The sequence below is a fragment of the Octopus bimaculoides genome, chromosome 13 (assembly GCF_001194135.2).
Source record: "Octopus bimaculoides isolate UCB-OBI-ISO-001 chromosome 13, ASM119413v2, whole genome shotgun sequence".
Classification (NCBI taxonomy): domain Eukaryota; kingdom Metazoa; phylum Mollusca; class Cephalopoda; order Octopoda; family Octopodidae; genus Octopus; species Octopus bimaculoides.
The window spans coordinates 20,949,887-20,955,149 of record NC_068993.1 but is presented as its reverse complement, the minus strand read 5'-3'; the positions used below and the strand labels follow the sequence as shown (position 1 = coordinate 20,955,149).

At 35.2% G+C, this 5,263-nt stretch overlaps 1 long non-coding RNA gene across 1 annotated transcript in view; it reads right to left on the bottom strand.

Annotated features, from left to right (window-relative positions):
* LOC106880488 (uncharacterized) overlaps positions 1-3,498 on the bottom strand; it is a 45,321-nt gene extending 41,823 nt beyond the window's left edge. Inside the window, exon 1 of the long non-coding RNA XR_008265417.1 lies at positions 3,327-3,498. This is a non-coding gene — a long non-coding RNA (uncharacterized LOC106880488). The remainder of the gene's footprint in view (positions 1-3,326) is intronic.
* Between the last annotated feature and the right edge of the window lie 1,765 nt (positions 3,499-5,263).

Genomic DNA, 5,263 nt, shown 5'->3' with positions numbered 1-5,263 from the left:
TGTACAAATGCAAAGCAAAAGTCAAACATAAAATAATAATAATAATAATAATAATAATAATAATAATAATAATAATAATAATAATAATAATAATAATAATAATAATAATAGATATAGCATGCCCAGCTGACAACAAAGTATGCGATAAGAAAGAAAGAAAAGACGATAGATATGACAGGTTAGCTTGGGAGGTTAAGCGATTGTGGTCGATGAAAATAGGAGCTGCAATAAGGGTGAAGCACTTGCAGAAAACGGCACTGCTTGGAACCCCTCAGATGGTACTCGGAAAACAAGGTGTGTTACCTGAGTTCACTGGTAGTGAACAGCTGACACCGTAGTATATCTAATGGCTGACGATATGTGCATCTCTGATCACGAGCAGTAGTAGTGGGAGAGCATCATAGCCATGTGTTGAGAGGAATTCTTTGGGGTTTGGGTAATTCACCTCTGGAAACATGGGTGTTTTGTTCAACATCCTTAAACAACCCAATCCTTTCTAGTTTAGGCACAAGGTCTAAAATTTCGGGGAAGTGGGTAAGTCGATTACATCGACCCCAGTGCTCAAATGATACTTAAATTATCAACCCCGAAAGGATAAAAGATAAAGATGTCCTCGGCGGAATTTGAACTCAGAACGTTAAGACGGACGAAATGCTACAAATCATTTTACCCGGGGTACTAGATTAGCCGGAGATGATTTTTAAAATGAGTATATCTGAAATAAACTTGACTGCTCTCACAAACGAGAATACTAAAAATAAACCCGACCGCTCTCAAAAATTAAGTAAAAAGAACGGAAAAAATAATCCAGAATCTTTGTCCAGTACCTGATCGATCCCATTGGTAGTCATGGAATGTAAAGTTGAGTGTACGGGCCGTGTTTGTAATGCTGTGTGTGTGTCATCTGCAGTGGGAAAAGGGCCAGTTTTCTCTATGAAGGCCTTTTTTAGTCTGTCCACTGATATAGTGTCTTTACGACCATTAAGGTCTATAGTGAAAAAATTATCCGTGCATGAAAGAATACAGAAAGGACCTGCATACGGTGCTGTTAACAGAAGTTTAACAACATCCTTGCGCCCAGAAACGTGAGCCCAAGAAATAAAGCTTTCTTCAAGGCAGAGCTAGAAATGAAATTGTCAAGTAGGCAAAAGGTTTTAAACAGGAATGATATATTCAAAATTGGTAAAACTAAAAATTGTCGAGGATAAATTAAATTTATTATTGTTACTGAATATTTTAGTGTTATGTAATTTCTGAACGGTTGTGGAAGTGACCTACAACCGGAATATTCCAACAGACTGCCACCCATGCTCGTTATCAAATAACCAAAAGAAACAGACTGAAAAATGGTCTAGGGAAAATAAAAAAGAAGTTCTTGCAGCCTTCCAACATGCCATATATTTCACCACAAATAAATCAAATACTGTACAAACCTACTTAAACTGGAGACAGAAACACCTTGAAGTAAGACCCTACATAGACAGTAACAAACTTGCCAACGTCAGAAGAAACATTATGAAAAAGAAATTACTAACTGAAGTAGAAATTGACCAGTAATGAACGAAGCTGCAGCTAACGAAGATACTACAAAGGAAATAGTTATAGACCAGCCTAGGGCTGATGAAAATGCAATAGTGATTGAAAGAGTTAATGTAACTGATAGGCAAAGTGAAATACTCTCTGAACCAACCAGAAACACTTAGGCACATGAAAATCAAATAGATGAAGGAAGTCACACAGAAATTGACCCAACAGAACTACATGATCTACAAAATCAAATCATGATTGAATGGCTGAAAATTAAAGAAACCAGTATGAATGAACGCGATACTCTCCTAAAAATTCGCAATTCTAACCAAAACCTGAAAATAATTGGTAAAATCCGCCTTGCACTTAAGGATGTAATTTCAGCTAATGGTGTTAATATTACAGATCTCAACCATCCGCGAAAATCTCAACGATTCTATGTGGTGAAAAGATTAGAAAACGACAACATTCCCACAAAAACCCTACTTGGCAAGAGCGTATTCAGCACCAAATTAAGCTACTTAGGTCTGACACAGAATGTTTAAAAAACGTTAAGTTTAACAAGTCTATCAAACCTACAAAACCCAAAAATTAAAGAAAAAATATAATATGAAAACCATATTTGACATTGATACCACCATAGAAACCATCAAGAACGACACTATGTACAAAACCAAATATATGGCACCCTAGGCATAACACCAACATGAACTTCTAACTTGTTGTCTCTTGAGGTCTCTGGGTGAGACTTGGAGCCAACTTGTACAAATGCAAAGCAAAAGTCAAACATAAAATAATAATAATAATAATAATAATAATAATAATAATAATAATAATAATAGACCCTTTACTTCACACAGGCACACACACACAATGTACTGATCCGTGATAGAACATTCAACAAAAAGAATTCCATCTAGTACTCTCTGTTTGCTAAAACTTTGAGCTGTTTATAAATTTTTTCCTCCTAAGCGCAATATGGCTTGCTATCGATAAATTCTTTTATCGTAAATACGATGGGGTGTTCCTAAATAGAATACTATAGCTTCTTAAAATTGTGAAACGTTGTTTATAAACCTCGATATCTTTATAAACCTCGATATCCCAACTTCCCGACGCTACTCTCAAAAATTTCATAAATTTCCATATCTTAGCTATGCAATCATATGGCAGTTATGGATTTGCAGTGAAAAGCCAACGTTAAGCAGTATATAATGTACTGATGCATGATATAAAATTCAATAAAAAAAAATTACTCACCAGATGATTAGCGTGATTGCTTTAAGTTGAGTGACTCTAAAGATCCAACCAAGTTACACACTACTATGGATTTATACCACATGGATTATTCTACTAAAGAATATACCTACACCACTAAATAAACTATATCTCAGAGTATAACTTGAGAAAGATGAAGATTTCGTGGCGCTTTAATACATGTATTGCGACCTTTAAATAAAATAAATAATATTTATCTCTCACCAGATGGAATTCTTTTTTGTTGAATTTTCTATCACGGATCAGTGTGTGGGTGTGTGTGTGTATGAAGTAAAGGATAAAGATGAAAGGCAGTAAAAATTACACCGGGATCAACATTGTCTTTCATGCTTTTGAGTCTATAAAACAAGTACTAGTTGAGCACTAGACCCCAACCTGCGAAATTCAGGCATTGTGCCTATAGTAGAAAGGATTGTTATTATTATTATTATTATTATTAGTAGTAGTAGTAGTAGTAGTAGTAGTAGTAGTAGTAGTAGTAGTAGTAGTAAGGCGGCGAGCTGGAAGAATTGTTAACTCACCGGACAATGTGCTTAACGGCATTTCGTCCGTCTTTACGTTCCGAGTTCAAATCCGGCCGAGGTTGTCTTTGCCTTTCATCCTTTCTGGGTCGATAAAATAAGTACCAGTTGAGTATTGGGGGTCGAAGTATTTGACTCATCCCCCTACCCCGAAATTGACCTTGTATCAAAATTTGAAACAATTACTATTATTATTATTATTATTATTATTATTATTATTATTATTATTAGTTTTGTTTTATAATAAATATTCTCACTCCAGCCAATGTCTAATTATTATTTATTTTTTTAATTACAATATTTTCATGAGGGATGATATTTTGCAACCATTGGAAAATATTATATTATGACGTCATTTCAATGTTGATTCTTTTTAAAATCAGAAAATTAAAGGGAGGTAATAAACTTGGTAATTTTCATTTCTTTCTATATCTCGATAGAAAATTTTGCTGTTTCTATTATGACGTCATAATTGGCCGATTTTCCTTATAAATAGATGGCATAACTTTGTTTGTCTTCATATCGTCAAATCTTCAGCTGATACCAACATCGGATTTATAGATGCTTTGCCTATAAAGCCCTTAGCATTGTTATATTTCACCGACTTTCAAGATAGGTAAGCATTTGCTTCTACTTACATACATACATACACGCAAACACTCCCACACACACACAAGCACAAACACATACATATTATGTGTGTTTGTTTGTGTAGATGTGGATGTGTATGTATTGGTGTGCCCTTGTGTTTGTCCCCACAACTGCTTGACCACCGGTATTGATGTGTTTATGTCCCCGAAACTTACCGGTTCAGCAAAATAAGACCGATAATAAGAATCGGGCTTACAAAAATATCGAGTACTGGGACCGTTTCATTCGACTAAAATTCTTTAAAGCGGTGCCCCAGCATGGCCGCAGTCTAATGACTGAACCAAGTAAAAAAAAATAAAGACCAAGGCGCAGGCGTGGCTGTGTGGTAATCATTTTATGTGCTGTTGTCCAGCCCGCACTTTATGGCAAATTTGAAATAAAGAAGCTTGCTTCCCAACCACACGGTTCCACGTTCAATCCCACTGCGTGACACCTTGGGCAAGTGTCTTCTACTATAGCCCCGGGCCGACCAAAGCCTAGTGAGTAGATTTGGTAGACGGAAACTAAAAGTCCGTCGTATATATGTATCTATCTTTCATTGTCTGATTGACCCCCACCACCGCTTGACAACCGGTGTTGGTGTGTGTTCCGTAACTTAGCGGTTCGGCAAAATAGACCGATAGAATAAGTACCAGGCTTTAAAAAATACTGGGGTCGATACATTCGACTAGGGCAGTGCGCCAACATGGCTGCAGTCTAATGACTGAAAAAAGATAAGATCATATATATTCTATTTCTAACTTATTATTTCAATTGAATACAAAAACTACCGGTAAGTTGGAGAGGACTTAAGAATGGAATAATCCATTTACAAACAAACAATTCAAAACAAATACAAATAGTGTAAGTCAAATTTTCAAAGTCGGTTTTATGAACCTTTGAGTTTTTAAACACCCTCTGCAACATGCTGGTTGGTGTCATAACATAGTTGCAAGGTGTCCGGGCTGTGTCACGTTACCGTATAGACTCTTAACCAGGCTCTTTCAGTGCAGAAAACCTGGGGGTTCCAACCAGAAACCAAAAGATTTTTTATAAAAATAAAACATTTTAAAGAAATAAAAAATTAATGTAGTAATATTTCATAGATTTATTAAATGTGTGCGTGTGTGAATGGTTGTGTAAAAGTGTATACATGTATATACGTATATACATATACATGTATATACGTATATACATATACATGTATATACATATGTATACATACATGTATATACATGTATACATACATGTATATACATATATACATACATGTATATACATACATATATATACATATATATACATAT